This window comes from Anas platyrhynchos, chromosome 19, assembly GCF_047663525.1.
Source record: "Anas platyrhynchos isolate ZD024472 breed Pekin duck chromosome 19, IASCAAS_PekinDuck_T2T, whole genome shotgun sequence".
Taxonomy (NCBI): Eukaryota; Metazoa; Chordata; class Aves; order Anseriformes; family Anatidae; genus Anas; species Anas platyrhynchos.
Window position 1 is genome coordinate 14,988,606 of NC_092605.1, and position 21,400 is coordinate 15,010,005.

The window sequence follows — 21,400 nt, forward strand, 5'->3', positions numbered from 1 at the left end:
CTCTCCTACACTCCCCTATACTCTCCTCCCCTACGCTCCCCTACACTCTCCTCACCAAACAATCCCCTCCCCTACACTACCCTACACTACCATACACTACCCTACACTCCACTACACTCTGCTCCCCTGCCCTCCCGTGCCCTCCCCTGCCCTCCCCAGAACTCCCCTGCCCTCCCCTGCCCTTCCCTCCCCTCCCATTCTCGTTTTTACCCTTCCCTCCCCTTCCTCCCGTTCTCTTCATTCCCTCCCCTTCCCTCCCGTCTTCTCCTTTCTTCTTCTCCTCTCTTCTCCTTTCTTTCACAAATTGCAATGGAGAACAGGGAGAAGCATCACTTCCAGTCACTTCCGTCGTTCTCGTAGCTTGTGTCACTGCCTGATTCGTGGCAATCCATCAGCAGTATCCAGAAGCGTTCCAGCTGCTGTGCTACTAGGTGAGCAGCAGTCTCCAAGGGGCAATCACGGACTTCTTGCTGTGGCTCGGACACGGCACTTTCAAGTCCACCCTGGCTTGGCCATGTCCTCTTGCTACGTCCCCACCTACATTACAGTTCTGTTTAGAAGCCGAAGCACGGTGCTGAAGTAGTTCCACTCCTTCCATTTGCAATGATTGAGTTTATCTAGCCAAGTGGTTTCTGTCCATAGAACACAAGAAAGAGGTTTTGCTTAGAAACAACGCAAGGAGGACTTCTTTTCCACATGGGCAAGGAATAGTCACGCTTTTCTAATGGAGACTCTAGTGGAAGAGAGAATGACAGATCATTCCGAGAGCTTTGAAATATCCCTTGGGGATGCTTAGTGCAGAGGACCAGAGGAAAGCTGTCCAAAGGACACCAGAGAATCACTCTGAATTACTTCCTCACAGACACATGTCCTTACTATGTCTGATATGGCTTCATGTCTGATATGGCTTCAGCTGGTTTCAGGGTTCTTGTTCACCTAAAACCTAAATTCGGAGTTGTAAATGAAGATGGAAAGATTGACAAATGTATAAATCACTGATGGGGAAAAAAAAAAAAAAGAAAAAAAAGTGCTTTGAGAACTTTGGCCATTAGCCCTGGAAAGCATCAAAGTACTGTCCTCTGAAGCAAATGCCTTCTTCTCTTGATACCTAAAGAGGTAAATCAATCCAATGTTGTAACATTAGAAAAGCAAACACTAAACACAAGCAAAGGAGAAGAACACAAGTAAGCAACTGCAATGCCTATGGGGCTATTGCAGGGTTAGGCAAAGAACTATTGTACCATGAAATCTTGGGATAGAAGAAATATTATGTGCATTTTTTACTGTTTCATTTGTTGAGCTAATTTAGAAGTGGATATAAAATTGTTTTCTTTTTTTTTTTTCCTCTTGAGTTCACTCCTTTTTATAGGATTTCATAATAGAATAGATATATACTAAAAAAAAAAAAAAAAAAAAAAAAAAAGATTCCAAGCAGGTAATCATATTCACAATTATTTTTTCAATCCAGAAACAATAGCAAGGATGAGCTGAAAAGTATTTCTATGCCATTAGAGTGTCAAGGTGTGTCCCATACGTTAGTAACAGTCAGAGGATTCATTTTGGAGAACAAAAGATATCTTGAAAGAAGCAAAGACAGAAGTAAATATGTATGCATGTACATCTCTCTCTCTCTACAGAAACCTAAGAAACTCGTATGCAGGTTAGCTTCTTGCGCTCTCTTCTCAAAGTTCTAGTGAATACAGCATCAGTGTGTGTTCCAAACATTACCCTCAGTCCAGCACGGATACACACGAGAGGTCAGTCTGCAGGTTGTGCAGGCCAAGAAACTGCTCTGGCTTGATGGGAAGAGCCAAGGCAGAAGTTGCTGTCAGAGAAAAGATGCTGTCAAAGCGTGTCACGTCCATGCTAGAGCCTCTCTCCCACCATCTAGCTCTACTGCATCTAGATGCATCTATACTAGAGCGTCGCTACTTAGCCAGTCTGGGGGATCTTAGGAGCCTTCTGAAGACCCAGAGGAGGGGCTCTTTGTCCTTTCTGTTTTAACAGCCAGTGAAAACTCTTAGCGTTTGACACAGAGTGGCTGAAAAACACAAAGTGGACTTGCAATCTTCACAGCTTCGAAGCAAGTGGAGATTGTGGAGGTTGTGGAGTAACCAAGGAAACTGTTGATCTAGAAGCAGCCTACAGATTGTGTTTAGCCAGGGCCTTGTATTGCCCTTCTGGCTGATCTGCCAGCAATTCAAGAAAGTCTCCCTGGCAAGCCAGCCCTGGAGTCACCCAAAACTTGGTGAAACCCATGAGATTAGAAAGGAGACAGTTGCACTCCATAAACTGCAGGTTTCTGTGCTTTTGGCTTGCTTGCTTGCTTGTTTTCCAGGCTGAATTGGATTAGCTGGACAAGTTGGCAGCTGCCTACAGACAAATACCTTATCAGGAGTCTAAACTACGGGATTGCTCTAACTGAGAACAATGAATTGGACTTGACGTTCTTAGGAAGTCTTTCCAGCCACGCTTTCTACCACTACAGAAATGCACCTGATTCTTTCACAAAGCTTACGCGTGCTGACTGCAAATAGTCCTCATCATTCTCCATTGCCTTCCTCATCTCCATTCTCTTTTGGCCCGTGAAGCTTTTCCGAGCAGAGATGAAGAGCAGCTCTAATACGCAGTCTGGGATTCTGCAAAGGAAAAGAAGAATCCTCCTGAAAACTCTTTGCAACCTCACCCACCATCCCCAAAGCAAAGAAGAGCAAAAGAACACCGCTTGATCACAGCAAGCATCAACTCGAGCATAGGTCTCCTGCAAGTGTAGCGGGGTTCAACAGCTGCCGAACAAGCTTAAGGAGCACACCCAGAATCAAGTCCATCAAACCGTGTCTTCAAACAGGTGCTTGAAAGAGTTAGGTTTTCTTAGGCGTGAGGAATGAAAAAGAAAGCAAGAACTGACAACTTACCAGCACACAGTTTCCCTCGAGCTTGCTTGGCTTCATTCCGCACCTGAGGCTGGGCTCCCAAGCAGGATTGAGCAGCATTGTGCAGAAATGCCAAAGCCTCCCCAGCTGTGCTGGATCTTCAGCCCGAAGGGCTTTGGCTCTGTTGCCTCCTCAGCAACATGGGCAATTGCCCAGGCAAGCCGGAGTCCAGCAGCTTGACTCAGGAAGCACAGCCCCCCCTTGCCACCGCTTGCCGCTCACACCAGGAGCCCCCGCGGTGGTGGCAGCCGTTGCGCGGCGCTTGGTGCAGTGCGGTGCGTTGCGGGCAGAGGGCTGCAGGCTCCTTCTCCTCGGGGGCGGCTCTACCATGGGGCGTCCGCCACGGGGCTGCTGAGGCGGCGGGGGGCTCCATGGGGGAGCGGAGGGCGACGTGCGCTGGGGCTGGGATGGGCCTGGGGCTGGGGCACCGCGCCGCCGCCGCCATGCCAAGCAGCACTCCTGGCATCTGTGCTGCAGAGCCAGCCAGTGTGATGCCTTGGCGTTTGTGACTTCACAGAATCACAGAATGTCTACGTTGGAAGAGACCTCAAGACCATCGAGTGCCAAACAAAGGCAACTCTGCATTTCCTTCTTAAACACCCGGTTTCTTCAGAAAAACAAAACAAAACAAAACAAAACAAAACAAAAACAAAACAAAAAACACAGAACTTCATCCCTCACACGGGATTCCCGAAGTGAGCCTGCAGGGGCTGCCAAAGGCAGCAGCTCCTCAAGCACTGCTCCCACATGGCTCCCTACCACGGGCTCCATCCATCCCCCAGGAGCAAACTTGGTCAAACTAAGCCCCTTTGGAGATATTGGATGGCAGGCCTTACCAAATGCCGGACAAAGGAGAAGATCTAACCCATTTCGGAAACCAATATTTGCAACAACATCTTACAGTTTGGTGCAAGCAACTAGAACAAATCAATGTTTTAGGCACTAGACCTTTTATTTGCCTCCCAAGGGGAAGGATGCACTTTAATCAATATTAGTTGCTGTATGTGTGTAAATGAGGCAGAAGGAATTGAGACTGAGCACGAAAACATTTGGGGAAAGACTACGGTAATAAGGTGATTAGTCTAAGGTGATTACATAAGGTAATTCAAGATGACACCTCCTGGGGTTTTCGAGAATTATGCAACAAAATCACCTTTTTGGTTACCCAACTTTTCTTGGCTTAAGCAATCGTTTAGAGGAATCCTGATCTTCTTTTTAAGAGTAGTAGTCTTGACTTGTGTAGTGGTACAATGTGCATTTTGGTGCTGTATGAAGGACTAGATTATGATACCTGGAAGTGTAACTGAAACAAGCACCAAGTCAAAACTGGTAAGAATTTAATGAAAACTTTTAATCAAGAAGGATTGTAATAAGCCAAAGAATTTGCTTAGGCTCAAGAAAAGGGGGGACTTGAGACAGGGAACAAGATAAAGACTGGTGATTCCTAGGTCTGAGCTAGCACCATTGTATGTTAAGGACCCGAAAGACAAGGAAGTAAAAGACTGTGTCTTTTACTTTCCGCTGGCTCTTTGCTTGTAATACAAGCTTCACCATTCTAACTTGCAATTTAGGCAATCTTAAAACAACTGAACCATGACAGTAAAATATGAAATTCTTCGTATTTTCAAAAGTAGTCTGCAATTTCATTAGCAGAACACACAAAACATAGTCTTTGAATGTGACTTTAATGTACACAGGGATTTTTGTTATTTTTAAAGCTCATCACTTTTTTATTACATTGTATTATGCCCCAAAATATATTCAGAGGAAAGATAACTAAAGGTAATTATACAAAAATACTGAGCGCTTCTTACAAACGTTACAAACATATGGATTTGAAAAAGTTAGAAATTCACAGGGACATTCATCCTTCTACATTTCGCTACAGTTTGGCTGCGATGGATGTTTCCTCACAGCAAAACATGTCCTGGACTACATGCTTCTTTGTGTATTAGACACAGAATAATCTTCCCCATGCTCATTTACAGTCCAACCTGTGCAATATTCATGTTCACACCGTCACAGCATACTTTCGAGTAATGAACCTCTAGGCTTATTATCCTGCCTGGAGAGCTAAACCTCAATTCACTCTGGTAGCAACAGATGCATATGTGACCAGCATCTACGTGTTACAAAGACATGGCACTACCTCAAGTGTGACGAAATAGAACCATCAGTTAAGAGGAAGAATGAGTCACACTGAGCCTTAAGACGAAACACGGGGCCAAGAAGGCTGCACTGTGCGTGTGAAGTGGTGGTGGTGGCAGTGTGAGGTGTAAGACAACCAAGATAATGACAATGATTAAACCATTTTTGCTTCTACACTAGAACTACTTCATTTTAAGTTTGAGTTGTGGTTAGTAGGACCTGGAACAATCAAAAAAACTTTTCATAGTTGTTTGTTGGTCCTTTTTTTTTTTTTTTTTTTTTTTGGTCAAAGCATAGATCACATTAGGAAGCTTATCTTCTTACTACAAATATCTAGGTCTTTTAACCTTAATAAAGAATGATTTTAGTTAACTGGAAGTATGGACCTCCTCATTGACAATCTTCCAAGAAATAACTTCTATGAAATCAAGTGCTGGCAGCAAAATCAAGTTGATTGTTTAAAATACTGGCATCTAAAAGCATAGCATATTACACATTTGTTAATTATAATGCCATTCAGAGTCTTTCAGATCATAAAATACCGTTTTCTCAACCACAACAGTGTGAGACTGTAGCTTCTGAAATTATGCTCGAATCCACAGAAAACCAAACACGAATTTAGAACAGTGTTATACCACTGCCTCTATTACAAACTGATGTTGTCTCTCCTTTGCAAGTGTGGGGAGATGTAGTACCTTCCTGGATAAGAGTTAGTTCAGTAAAAATATGAGTTTTATGTCTATCTGATATACTTCTGTCTGTTTGCTACCCCTCAAATGATCTACTGACAAACACAAAAGCATTTTAAGATCATGTACTTACATTTAGTAGGTGCCATTAGTTGATGGGGTGACTCTCCAAAAAAGCCCTTCAATTTCTTCTTCAGCTCTCTGCTGGTTTTCTCTAGAATAAAAGAAGTCTTTTTCCAGTTGCTGGACTTTTACTTCATTTGACTTCATACTCTTTCAAGGTTTCTGCAATACCTTCACCATCTTGTTCTAGGGCAAGTAAAACTAGTATGAGAATCAAATCTTCACTTCACTTCTCTGTGCCAAAATCAAGATGCCCAGCTAGAGAATGTCCTGTATTTTGCTGACACTCTGCTTTCAGGGTGTACATTTAAACTAGTATGACAGAGGAGCAAAAAGCCCATGCCAACCCCAATTCTCCATTTTAATAGGAGCATTTAGAGGATAAAGATCAAGGGGATTGCTATCTTTCACCTTTCCAATGTCAACAAATTGAATATAAAAATGTGACAATTCTGACCGTTTTTTAAAAATGGTCAGCTTTTTTCTTTTATACAAGCACCTTGTGTTTTCAGTGCACCTCTGATGAAATAATAGCATGTTTCCTTTTCTTGAACTAGTACTAGATTTGTAGGTCAAGTGCTTTCTCGCTAGTAAGTAGTACTCAAACATTAAGGTCACTGATGTCAATTTCAGAAAAGGGAAAAGGAAAATAATTAAAAAATAAATTTATGTTGAGCTATAATGAAAAAAGTATTTGTAGCAAATAAAGACATTTTGATGAGAAAAATAATTACATGTGATAAAGACATTATTGCATATTCTAGTATTATATCTAACACAATTTACTCTCATGACTTCCATTTTACCTGTGGCTGTATCAGTCTGTGGCACAGATTTGTCACATAAGCTGGACTTGTCAACTTGACATTTCATGTCACTTTGCTCAAAGGGAAAGCACAGAGAAGCCTGTTTTCGTGTCCATTTTTTGTTTATTGAATGCCTAAGAAAGAATGGAAAACATGATACATTCTAAACACAAAGGGATTTTTTTTTCTTTTAACTTTATATAAAGTACATGATATTAAAGAGAAGAGTGCCAAACTGAGAAAGCTTACATAAGCATTTGCACCTTCTTCTTCCCATGCTTGATCTTGTTGGATGATGTCCCCAAAACAAAGATCATGCAATCTTTATCGCATCAAAAAAATGTGGTTTTTAAACTAGTTTCATAATATGCCTAGTTGGTCCTGCAAATTTATTTTAAGTAGTATCACAAATGGCCTCACATTACAGTAGGATTAGGCAGTAATATTATATTTGCTATATATTTATCTGTAACAAAAGTTAAAGAAAAAATTACCTAAATGAGAAAAAAAAAATAAATTACTTTTGACTGTCTGTATTTTCTTTCTCTTCATCACTCTGATAGAGAGGTGGCAGTGAAGGACTTCATCTTGATCTTCTATGTAGCTCAGTATCATCTGGCTACGAGCACGGAATCCTGCCATCATCCGAGCCAGGGAAAAAGCAGGGGGACTGGTATACACCTGCCAAAAAGCACCAAAAAAACACTTGGAATAGTTCAGTAATTCTTCATTGATATTCCAATAGTATTTCAGTTTAAAAGTCTATCACTACCTGACCTTGTATGCAGAATTGCAGGTGTTTAAATAATATTTCTGAGTACCTGTGTACCAGAAGGTTTTGCAAGAGAAGGTTCTGCTTAGAACACTTGTCCCAAGTGCAAAAGAAGGTACTGTTACCAACTTATTACCCAAAATGTTCAGTTTATCAGTACAGAATAATCATTCATTTTGGGAATGCTTCCTATCTGAACTGTTAAACATTGCACAAAAAGATCACTAAAGACTACAGCTTTATGACTGTGATAAATTCTGTGTTTTAAGTCAATTTGTATGGGGCTTTGAGCAACCTGATCTAGTGAAAGGTGTCTCTGTCCATGGCAGAGTTGGACTAGATGATTTTTAAAGGTCCCTTCAAACTCCAGCCATTCTGGGATTCAAAATGTAAGCCCATAGATTTTGGACAACTGGGACATAGCGTGTGTTGCAAGACATTCAAAAGTACTTTTTCAGTCTTCAATGCTAAAATGCTTCAAAGCTAAACAGCAGCTGACAAGAGGTCACCATAATTTGTCACGCCCAATAGAATTATTGAACAATAACTGTTAAAAAAAATATAATGCTTAGGTAGACCTTACCTTTCGTGTCTCTGTCCCTGAAGATGGGTAAAGCGAGTGTAGCAGACTCTTTGTGAGTGGGACACTGTATGGCCTTCTTGCAGATGCCGTAACAGCAGGCCCATCTCCACAAGCACTTGAGAAGTCCCAAGTTTTCACAACCATAAACTTCTCTAATTTTTCTTTTAGCTGATCAATAAGGATTTGCTGTTCCACCATTTTTTCATTCTCATATGAAAAAAACAAAAACAAAAACGGTTGCTGATCATCAGATTTGCATCATACCTTTCTAAATTCATTATAAAGGTCAGTCTTCTTGTATATCATTCACTAACTCTAAATTCTTCTGCAGTGCACAGGCAAATTCTGCAACAAACTGAAAATTCTCTGGCATGACAGGTAGAATCTTACCTCTCCCCAAACTCCAATCATTTTTTTGAGACATTTTTGTCTCTAAAGGACCTGTCCTATATAAATTATGTCAGCTAGATTTAGACATCTAGTGAGAAGTAGATGACATATTTATCAGCCCTTGCTTGCCTTATTTGTGTGTTCATGGATAAATAAAACGGTAATTCAAGAAAAATGTTCAAATGAAGCACATGGTCTGAGTTTAAAGAATGAAATGTACATACATGTAGGCTTCCTCTTCCTCTTGGAGTGGTCCAACTTGAAAGATTATTTTTATTAATTAACATTCATAAAATTGGACGTGACCCCAGGATCCCCTGTATCAACCGTTACTTTCTTTTCTACCCAGCCTCAAATTTGTCGATAATGCTAGTTTGAAGAACTTACTTGCCTTTCCTACAGCAATCTCTGTGCATTGTTCAAAATTACATATCTTCACTGAACTGATTTATCCATAAGGCCAAGACCATACAATTTTCAGTCTTCTCTGTTCCTTTCAGAATACATCGAAAATCTTGCCTACCAACAGGAAATTTGAATAACAGCTAGAGATAGTTAACTAAAGTATGCATTCTCCTACTTTGAATCATATATTTTTTATTTATTCTTTTTTTCTCATCTTCTTAGACTGCAAGTCCTTTCCCCATACATAGACAATGCCCCACAAATTGACATTTTGTTGGAATACAATACATAATATTTCTGTGTCATAGCAAAAAGAATATATATGTCAATACCATACATTTTATGACTGTGGAAGTAGTAATGGGCAACTCCACCTTGCAACTTTTTTTTTTTTTAATCCCTATAAGACTCTGTCCCTTATGCCCTTGTACATACAACCCCATAGTGCATAACCTGTTACATAAATACATGGGTACAAACATTTACATGCTACTTTTACAGTTCTTATTCTGTCATGTATCATTGAAACGACACTTTCCTGTGCATACAACTTTAAGCCATTTGACACAAGCATTTGATTTAATTATTATACTGATTTTTCTGTTTTTAAGTAAAAGTGAGAGCTGCGATCTTTTGCCTACAGTACAACTGTTTCTGTTCATAACATCTGCCTCGTATCCTCCATAGGATACAATTATAAGCATAATCGTATATAAGCATCTATGTGTATTAGAAGCATGGATTATTTCAGTCTAATAAGCTGACAATATGCAGTATGGGTTAAAAAAGGAAAACACACAAAAAAAGCCTATCCAGAGATGACAGAACAGAAAAAAAGTTACAGAGGGAAGGAAAAGATGGTGACCAGTGTACTTACCTTTCATTCATTGACTCTCCCCAAGCCATCAGCAAAGAAGAGGAAAAAGGAGGAAAAGGAGGAAAAGGAGAATAAGGAGGAAAAGGAGGAAAAGGAGAATAAGGAGAATAAGGAGAATAAGGAAAAAAAGGAGAAAAAGGAGAAGAGTACTAACTAGCCATGTTTATGCTGTTCCCTTTAAAAAAGGTCAGATCTATCATCCTATAAAGTCAGATCTATCAACTATCCTATATATGGTCTCCTGGATCTTGAAATGCTATTCACTTACTACCCATTACAATTTCATTAGCATATACAAGATCTAGAGAGGGAAGGAGGCAAGCAGTGTTTCCACTGTGTCACTCAGCTTCTTGTAATAGTAAACTCTCAGAATACTAGGATGAAATTCTGTCTTAAAAAGTCAAAAGGCAACAATACTTTACTCTCACACTGAATAAAGATATAACAAAGCATGTTTCTACACAGCCTTTCAATTAAAGCATTCCGTAGGAACTTGATGGTCTTTTTGAGATTCTAAACAATCTTTTAAAGCCTTTCAAGTCCTAAATCATGAATCGTCCTGAAACAACTTAGCAACAACACAGATCTGGAGGAAGGCAGGAAGCAAAGAGAGGGTGAATGAATCACTTAATATCATACAGGAAGGCTGTGGCAGTTAGGCTGATACACAAACTTCAGGAATCACAGTACTGTGATTCACCCACTAGATGATCTCAGCTCATTAGGGAATACAGCTCTAATTCAAACAAGGTGCTTGTAAGACTGGTAGGTGTTTACATCCAAAAAAATTCTGAAGGATCTGTCTTGAAATCATGAGTACATTCCTATAGTGGATGGATGGTTCGATATAGATACATGTAATATATGCCAGAGGAAAAATACCTGTAATCTATGTGTTTCTTCAGCCTTCTTTAAAGATTCCAGTTGCTCTTCATTTTCCTGTATTAATGTCTTTATCTGATTCTGCAATATCTTCAATTCATGATCCTTCTGGATGAATACTTCCTCATCCATAGCTAGAGCCTGCTAGATAATAAAAGGAAAATTCAGCCAGTGGAAAAGCAGGCATTGTTATTCTTGAAGTTGGAAAATTAAATACATACATATATTTATTTGTTGTTCAAAGATGTGATTGGAACTGCAAAGTTGGGACGTATATATGGCAAATTCTCCCACCATAGAATCACAGAACAGCTGAGGCTGGAAAGGACCTCTGGAGGTCACCTGGTTTAACCCCTGGCTCAAGCAAGGCCACCTTGAGCAGGATGCCCAGGACCATGTCCAGGTGGCTTTTGATGGTCTCAGAGGATGACTCCACCTCTTTGGGCAACTTGTTCCAGTGCACAGCCACGGCCACCACACAGTACACAAGTGCTTCCAGATGTTAGCCTAGAAGCTCTTGTGCCCACTGCCTTTTGTCCTGGCTGCACGTTCACTGCACCTTCCCTTCAGGTATTTGTAAGACATTGCTAAAATCCCCCACTGAGCCTCCTCTTCTCCAAACTGAACAGTCCCATCTCTCTCAGCCTTTCCTCATTGGAGAGGTGCTCCAGTCCCTTAAGCATCTTTGTGGCCCTCTGCTGCACTTTTTCCATTATGTCCCTGAATCTCTTGCATGGGGGAGCCCGGAACTGAACAGAATCAAGCAGAATGCAGTAGAGAAGTTGGAAAGGACCTACAAAGATCATCAAGTCCAACTGGCTGACCACTTCAGGACTAACCTAAAGTTACAGCATGTTATTGCGGGCAGTGCCCAAACGCCTCCTGAATACTGACAGGCATGGGGCACCAAACAGCTCGCTAGGAAGCCGGTGCCAGTGTCTGACCATCCTCATGGTACAGAAATTTTCCCTGATGTCCAGCGTGAACTGGACATCCCCCACAGCTTTGTGCCATTCCCATGCATTCTTCCCTCAGTTACCAGCAGCACAGACCAGCACCTTCCCTCCTCAGCAAGTTGCTGAGAGCCATGAGGTCGCCTCTTGGCCTCCTATTCTTCAGACTGGACAACACAAGTGTTCTCAGTCTCTCCTCATAGGACCTGCCTTCCAGCCCTTCTACCAGCTTTGTTGCCTTCCTCTGCACACTTTCAATTATCTTCACATCCTTTTTCAACTGGGGTGCCCCTGAGCACACGATACTCAAGGTGAGGCCACATCAATGCTAAATATGGTGGGAGAATCACCTCTTTTGACTGGCTGCCTATGCTGTGTATAACGCACCACAAAATACAGTTTGCAACTGCAACTGGACACACTACTCCAGCTGTGGCCTCACTGAGCGGAAGGATCACATCTGTTGACCTGTTAGTGACACTTTGCCTAGTGCAGCCAACAAAACCACTAGCCTTCTTAGGAGGAAGGGCACATGGCTGACTCATGTTCAACTTGGTGGCCACCAGGACGCCCAGCTCCTTTTCTGCAGGGCTGCTTTCCAGCAGGGTGGCCCCCGGCATGCACTAGTGCCTGCAGTTGTTCCTCTTCAGGTGCAGGACTCTGAACTTGCCCTTGCTGAACTTCATGAGGTTCTTGTCAGCCCACCTTTCTAGGCTGTCAAGGTCCCTGTGGCTATGGCAGCATGGCCCTCTGGGGAATCAGCTGCTCCCTTCAAAAGTGGTTTCCACCAATCGTTTCTTTACTTCTGTTTCTCATCTATTGATTTTGTTTTGACAAGTTTCTTTCTCCCAAAGGAAATAATGGACCCATAACCAACACTACCTTACAAAGTGGGTATTTAAATCCAATTACTTTCTTCGGTGTGCTGTGAGATTTGGCTGTAAAATCTCAGCATCAATCATAATATTAATACACTTCTCAAACAAAAAAATAAGGATGGCCCTCCTCATTTTTCATCTCAAAGAAGAGCCTAAAGATTAAAGAAATTATAATGTTATTTTTTTTCAGATGTTTTTCTGGGTAAGTGATCCAATAGTGATTGAAGGTTACTTCCAAATGTAGTTGGCCTTCCAGAAAACCTTTAGGAGCCAAATGCAAAGTATAGACACACTATGTCTTACCATTCTAAAGACAGATACTTCTGTACAACTCTATCTTTTCTGTACAACCTATATCTTTCAAGTAAATACAACTCTTAAGAGCTGCTCAAGAGCCTTTATTGCCCTGTTTATTTTAGCATTTCCCTAACCATCTCCTCCGAGCTGTGGATGGCATGCTTACCTGGGTATCTTTCAGTTTAAACCCAGCTCTTACACTGTTTTGAACCTGGGAAGCAGAGCTTTACAATAAGCCAGAGAAAAAAAATGAAGAATAAATAACAGAGCTGTAATTTAGGATGATGAGAACCAAGAAAAGCCAGAATTTGTGTATGCGATTGCGAGGTAACAATCTACAGGCTTACCAGAATTCAGTGTGAAAAATGAAAATAGGTTGATTTTATAAAATTCTAACTTGTTGGAACTCTATCTCCTCCTCCTACAAGACAGACACATCAGCTTTCCTGATTTGTTCATAGGTACCTAAACAATCAACTTAGAATGAAATACCTGGCAGTTCTTTAGTTCTCTCCTCAGCTGAAGAATTGTGATATGATGGGGCTCTTGCATGGTGCCAGTTCCAGTGTCAATTTGCTGCACGGTGAGAGCTTCCTGCTTTTTAAGCTAACTTCATCATTCAAATCAACCAGGAATGGGAAGGCTTCGTCCAAACAGTTTCTGTAGCTGAAGCACTGAACTTGAAGCTGGGTGAGCTGTTCTTCTAGCAAACTGATTCGGGTTCTTTCTTGATTTAAGTCATGTCAACACTGATTACCAACTTGTTGGTTCTGCAAAGCTTCTCGGAGCAATCTGATTTCAAGTTCCATTTCATCAATCCGGTCTTGATCAGGGTTGTAGTTGACAACTGGTTTATTTCTAATGTTTTTGGCTCTGTTTGCATATTTGAGCGAATTTAAAGATTCATCAAAGTCTGATGAGGATGGACTTATACATGTTATCATGACAGTCTTGGCGTTCCCTCCTAGGGAGTCTTTCAGAATGCGAGTGATTTTAGCATCCCTGTATGGAATATGTATGCTTTTCCTTTTTGGGTCTCCAAGAGCACTGATGACATTTCCCAAGGCCAACAAACCACTATTGATTTGAATTGATTCTTTGAATCCTTCACTGGTATTTCCAGTCTTTGTCACCCTCTCTGATCCTGCCAAATCCACAAAATGGAACTTTGAAGCAATCATCTGGACTGATTTCCAAGATGAATCCTGTGGATCACTATTTTTTTTGAGACTCTGCAGATTGTTTCTGACAAATACTGATAGTAAAAATGGCATGTGATCGACTAGAGTGTTCGTTCATTTGTGTTGTGCCTGCGTGACGAGCTGCATTGCCACTTTCCAACAGGCTCATCACTTCATCTGCACATTCTACTTGGAATTCCTTAGCACCAACAATCACTTCAAACACCAAAAGAAAATCAGAATAATTACATTAATTTTAAACTTTTCAGTAAAAGTTTACTGCAATTATGAAAAGTCAATCTATAAACACAAATCACAGAAGCATACAAGCCTGCATTATTATAAGGTCGTAGCACATAGCTAAATAAAATAAAACAGTATGTGGAAAGCATGAAGTACAGCACATCTGAAACCTGCAGAAATAGAATATATGGGTGTATTTTGTCACACCATTTGAAACAGTATTGTAAACAGAATACACAGAATACACTTAGGTGTTTACACATCGTCTTATGCAATTTGCAACCTAGTGCTATCTAGAAAAAAAGTATGAGCAAACCTAGCTCAAAGCTTACTTTGTCAGTTAAAAAAAAAAAAAAAGACAGAAATTTTGAAAGTTTGTAGTAAAAGTGACTCCCACCCTATGTTAAGAACATAGTTCTTAGTGGAATGGAAGCAGATATTTACAGCATAAGTAGCTTAACAAATATAACTTTGAAGTGAGAAGCAAAGGCTTAATCTTAAAGCATTCATTCAACTGAATAATCATGCACAATTGTGTTTCTATGCTGAATTTGCAGAAACAGTAACAGTACTACCTTACCACCTGATGCTGCTTCTGGAGGAACATTGATATTGTTCATAGGAATCTCAAATGAAGGCTGCTTCAGATCAGCTAAACTGAATTGATATTTTGAAAATGTGACTTCGTCTAGTATTAGTCATCGGTAAGCTCTCTTTTCAAGAGATGGAAACAATAATTTGTGCACACAACAGAAATCAAATGCACGAAGTTCTAGAGCTGAAATCCTACCTGTATTTCCGTTTTCATCTTCTCAGATATGTAAATCTTTCACAGAGGTCTCCAACTCCAATAAATCTCAAAGTTCTTCCTCGTAAACCTCTATATAAGATACCTTCACTCGGAAATTGATGTTATGGTTTTCAGAAATATGCTGAAATAACTCCTGAATAGCCCGTGGGATTATGCCTTTTTCATCCTCTGAAAATGATGCTAAAATAGAAACACAGATGTCACAGACACTTGCAGTCATTCTGTCACACAAATTACAAAGACTAAAACTAAAGAGAAGTCTGCGAGGTTTATCACTCAATATAATAAGGAATAGGAAGAGCTCAGTTTTCCCAAGTTTTCATGTAAAGATTTGCTTTTCTGTTGATCAAAAATGCATGGAAATGATACAGAACTTTACTACTTTCTGCGGGTACGAGACTACAAGAAAATTAAATTAGTAAAAAATCACGCTAGAAGAAAAAAATATTTTGAACTTGCTAATGAATTAATGATAAAACTTCAAATCCTTTATGCAAAAAGAACGAATACATAATTTTCAGGGTTTCAAATTCAGAATCAAGGACCAAGAAAAATCCAGATAGTCTTCTAATTCCTGCTACTCCACTTCTTCTCTCTTATTCAGCAGAACAGACAAACAAATTGTGACTTCTCGATACGGAAGGGAAGATAACCAGAGCTGGTGATACACGATTTCAGGGAAAGTCAGAAAGCAAAATTGTATACATGCAGAAGCTGAAGAATTCTTCTGCGAACTAATACAGAAAAATAGTAGTTTCTAGTCTCAGGTGTTTGAGAAACACTGACTTGGAAATACCAAGTAAGTCGAATAGTAGAGTTTCAGATATCTGCCTTTAAAAAAGCAAAATTTGAATTCCACATAAAGTTCAACAAGGCCAATATGCAAGGTTCTGCACTTGTGCTGGAACAGTTCCAAGCACAACTACAGTCTGGACAGAAAACAGATTGAGAGCAGCCTTGAGAAGGACCTGGCGGTGTTGGATGATGAGAATCTCCACCTGAGCCAGCAATGTGTGCTTCCAGCCCAGAAAGCCAACCATATCCTGGGCTGCATCAAAAGCAGCATGGCCAGCAGGGGGAGGGAAGTGATTGTCCCCCTCTGCTCTGCTCTCGTGAGACCCCACCTGGAGCTCTGGGTCCCCCAGCACGAGGACGTGGAAGTATTTGAGAGAGTCCAGGAGGGCCACAGGGATACTTAGAGAGATGGAGCACCTCTCTTACGAAGACAGGCTGAGGGAGTTGGAGTTGTGCAGCCTGGAGAAGAGGCTTTAGGCACAGCAGCCTGCCAGTGCCTAAAGGGGGCCTACAGGAAAGCTGGGGAGGGACTCTGGAGGGACTCTTTGGCAGGTGGTGTAATGATAGGACAAGGAGGAATGGCTTTCCAACTAAAAGAGGGTTGATTTGGATTAGATATTCAGAAGAAATTCTTTACTCAGAGGGTGGCAAGGCACTGGCACAGGTTGCCCAAAGAAGCTGTGGATGCCCCATCCCTGGGGGTGTTCAAGGCCAGGCTGGATGGGGCCCTGGGCAACCCGGTCTAGTGGGTGACATCTTTGCCCGTGGCGGGGGGTTGCAACTGGGTGATCTTTAAGGTCCCTTCCAACCCAAACCATTCTAGGATTCTATTCCATGAAATTTATCTATGAAATCTCTTTGTCAGACTCTGAAAAAAGTCCAAGAGTGAGTTTGCTTCATACAATTACCTAAAGCAGATACTTTCTAAGTAGGATAAATGGAGCCAAAATTTCTAAAGCACTGTGTTTCAGAAAGTAGGGTAAGTTGCCTGTTAGAATAGAGAATGGGAAAGAGCACTTTAATTTTTTTTTATTTTTTTTTTCTCTCATACTTTTGGTATAGCCTAACGGACACAGAATTTGTGTTTAGAACACAACCATCACATAAACTTTGGAATATATATGTCTTTTTTTGCTATACATTTTTTCATTATCTCTTAAAAATTCTCAAGCATCATCTGTTATGTATTAAATACTTAATTTGCAGAACTACATTGTTCACACACACACAAAAAAAGACTTTTTACAACGTACCAATGTGACCTCCTCCAATGGTGTAAGTCTTCCCAGAACCTGTCTGTCCGTATGCAAATACTGTAGCATTATATCCCTCAGCCAAAGACACTAGAAGAGGTTTAATGCAAACTGGATAAACTTCTTCTTGGGTTGAGTTTTTGCCAAATACAACATCAAAAGTGAAGACACGGTCTTTCCCAATGATTATTTGTTGTGTATTTGGGACTAATCTCACGCATACTTGGTGGTTATGAAGTACTTCCTTGGAAAGCAGAGGTCTGACCCTTACTGCAACTTTAACCAGGATCTCCTCCATGCCGGCCTCCATCTCTGTGCTCCCCACTCAGTATTCAGGAAGTCATTACGAGATCTGTTACAATTCCTCTGTTCACCTCATTTGCAATTTTCTGCACCTAAGAAAAAATGTTCTCCGAGTTAAATAATAAAGAATTAACTCCCTGCTGAAACAGAATGTTGAAGAGTTTCCCAAAGAATACATAAGCAACATTACACCCTGGAAAGGAACTGTGATAAAAAAAGCAGATATGTTAACAACTGTTAAACCAGTGCAGAAACTAATTTTGCTTCTATTACCTTCTAAGCTAGCAGACTTAACCTTTGGTCTGAAAGTGGTCAGACTTTCTGTTTGGATGTTATACTGCCGGATGAAGCAACAATATTGTAAGATCTTGTTAATGAACTCTTGATAAAGCATAGACTTACAATGAACCTTATTTTCTCACTGCTACAGTACCGATGCATAGGCAACAGAAATTATTCAAACAAAACCTTTTTATCCTGAATTTATACCTACAGACACACACGTGCTTGAAAGCCATCTTCTGCTTACAAGGGCCAAGTATTTAGAATTTCAGAAGCACAGAAAGCTGTCGTGTTGCTTACATGGGGGGTATGATTTTAAATAGTTGTGATTACTACACACCAAGCATTCCTCTGATTTTAATCCGTCTCTTTATGCCCATATGGAACTATTTTTTATTAGTTATATATTTCAGCAACCATGGTTCCTTATACTGCCCCCCATCTATTAATTCTGAAGCACAAGAAGAAGCATCGAATAGGATTTCTTTACAAATGTCTACCAGAAACACTCCAAAGCCTCGATGGGTATCAAATGCTGCCGGATCCCAAACACATCTTCTGCTCTTGCTGATTCTCAGTCAAGGAGGCTTTGCCATGCAAAGGACAGTTTGCTGAACTTCCTTCTTGCTCAACTCCCACGCAGCCTTTTTGCTCTGTTACCCAACTGGCAGAACTCACCAGCTAAGCACATCAAATTCAGCCTGCATGAAAATGCAACCAGATTGAAACACAAGTCTTCTGTGGTTGCAAAGAGAAGAGTTTTGGCATTTCACTCACACCCATTTGCATTGAGGGCTTGTCCATTCAGAGCTGAGAAACTTTGGAAGCTGACAAAAAGCCTTGTTGTACAGAACAGAGCAAAGGGAAGCCAAGAAAGAGAAGCAAGAGCCTGAAATCCTGCTCATTTCAGAAAGGGCACAGCAATCACGAGCACATACTGAAAACTTACTGACTCCCCCTCCCCCGCCCCCCCCTCCCAAAATGACACCCAAACCAGTCGCGGGAGGGGAGGGGCGGAGGAGGGGAGAGATCCCATTTCCTACTTCCTCAAACAAACACCAAGCAAAATGCCGGCTCAGCGGCGCTGTGGGGCGGCTCCCCCCAGCCCCAGCCCCAGCCCCGACCCCGGCCCCGTCGCTCCCCGCTCCAAACCTGCTCCGGGCGGCGGGAGGCAGCCTCCGGGCGGGCTGAGGGGCCGGCGGGCCTCGCCTGGGCCGCCCGCGCTGCTGGTGACAGCGCCTCGCTAGGCAACGGCCGCAACCTTCGGCGGCGCCGCCCCGCCGCGCACAGCGGCCCCCCGCGGCAGGAGGGCGCGGGCGGAGCGGGGGTTGAGGGGTGGGTGTGAGGGGACACCGGGGGGCAGCGGGGGGCAGCCCCCGGCCCCCAGGGACGCGCACAGCTCGCCCTCGAGTCCTGGGGAGGGTGGAGGGGGCCGTCTGCTTGTGGTCAAAGCAGGGGTGCGAAATGCGGCTTCCATCGCCGCGCTCGTCATGGAGGAGAGCGTCTCCTCACGGCTCCGGTGGAGCTCAGCGGTAAAGGCTGAGTTTTCCCTCAAACACAAGCGGTCTCCAAGTAGGCGAGCCACGCTCACAACTGCTCGCAGCTGCTGGCCCAGCAGCCGCCGGGAGTGCCCAGGCACACGTCCACACACAGACACATCTGTAGACACAATGCCGACAGAGCTCAAGGAGCAAAACGCGAACGGATTCTGTCCGATTTGTATATGAAAAACAACAGATAAGACCGAGTCGGTCCCATTCATGACATGGAACACTGCTTTAGCAATTTGTAAGTGCACAGAGCTTACTCCACCCTAAAGACTTGATAAACAAAGAGACATTTAGAAAGCTAAGCTGTGAAATGACTGAAACAAAAAGGTGTATTTCCAGCTTCAGTTCCCTAAAGCGTGTAAGTACTTCTCAGAAACATAAGACAGGACAATGTAAAGATGTAATCTGCAATTAAGTAGTTCTTCTTTCACAGGGAAAACCAAAACCAATGACTTTTCAGGGACAGCAAAAACTCTTGATGAGACAACAACCTTACTCACTGTTGAAAATATAATCCCTTTACATCATTGGCCTCACTCTGCTGCTGTTCTCTCCTTTTTCTTCTTTTCTCTCTTTTCTTCACATTTATAGATCTACACCCTGAAGCTAGAGATTTACCAGCACGTCGGCCACTTCTGCCTTTTCCAGGCTCTGAATCAGTATCACTTTCCAGTTGTAGTAAGGCAAAACGAGACGCAATGGTAGGGACTGAACTGATTAGAGCAGATTCCATTGCCATGTCTGAAATTCTAGGGAGCTGGCTTCTTTTCATTATCAGTTTCCTGGGAAAGTAGCACAGAAGGTAGAATGAAAACATTGTTTGATCAAACAAGCAATAATTCATATCATTAAACCACAGAAGTGGGTTTTTTTGGCTCAGAAAGCATAAGACAGGGCTGGAATTGGGGGAATGAGGGAGAAATCAAAAAGATACAGTATAATTTATTTATATTTTAACCGACTACACTGTATTACCTTAGGTAACTAAAGAAGAATTACATAAAAAAAAAAAAAAAAACAACAATCTACCAAACACATTTTAGGCTAATACATTCGCTCTTGAGAGATTTCGTGGAAAAAAGGTGGCTCTACAAGAAGCTGGTCTTCATGTTCTGGGTGGAAATAGACACAATTAGAATAGAATAGAATAGAATAGAATAGAATAGAATAGAATAGAATAGAATAGAATAGAATAGAATAGAATAGAATAGAATAGAATAGAATAGAATAATTTAGTGCTTAAAAACTATTTCAGATGCCATCCCCAGAGCCTGACAAACACAATTTAAAAATGAAGTAGATAATACACATACGCAAGCTCCAGTTTGGGGTAAGCAGCCTTATCTCTTCTTTTACAAGAAGTTTAATTTTGTTTGCAATGCACTGGAGATTCAGCAAGCAGTTTTCTCCACAGGGAGGTGAACCCAGCATTTCAGCTGGTACCGTCCACAAACATCAAGTTCACCTGTTCTTAGAGCAAGACACAGAGGATACGTTGGGAGGAGACAGAACTAAGTAACACTTATGCCTTCTGTTGTTGCCTGTAGCTAAAAGCAACATGTACATCCCTGGGACACCATTCTAAAGATCAAATCATTTACCTAGCATTAAAGATAGATCCTGGGTATATCTATGTTTGTCCAACTGCAATTTTTCCATGCAGAGTTTGGTCAATTAGCAGAGTATTGAAAGTGATGATATCCATCTCTGATTACAAATTTCATAGAAAACAGACATCTAGATATGCTGACATATTATGACAGCGGTGTAGTGAGATAATACATACTTCTTGAAATTACTGTTCAAAAGGGATCTTTAGATTTTGAAACAAGTTCTTGAGTTATCTGCTTAGATAACCTACAAATCTGTTCCTTATTAAGTACTATTACAAAAGAACATGAGACTCTGCAGAAGTTTCCACAGGCTCTCTTTACCACTTAACTCCAGAATTTCTCCAGTCCAAAATTGTATAGGTGCTCCATATATACTCAGGTATGTCAACATGCAACAATAGCATGGCAGAGACCATTCCCCAAAATAATGATTTAAAAGGAATATGTCATTTCACTTTTCAGAGATGAAAGAACCATGCTCTACTCTTAAGTTTACAGGAGACAAAAAGGTTACAGAAAAGAGCATTCTCATCACACAAAGTTACTCAACTCCATTTCTCTCAAAAGAAGAGAAAATGAAGCTGGTCATCTTAGGAGAAAACGGCCATTGAGCTGTGAATCTACTTGATGCTG

General features: G+C 41.4%; 1 pseudogene; it reads right to left on the minus strand.

Annotated features, from left to right (window-relative positions):
• Nucleotides 1-233: 233 nt before the first annotated feature.
• On the minus strand, nucleotides 234-20,134 carry LOC113842255 (kinesin-like protein KIF27; annotated as a pseudogene).
• Between the last annotated feature and the right edge of the window lie 1,266 nt (nucleotides 20,135-21,400).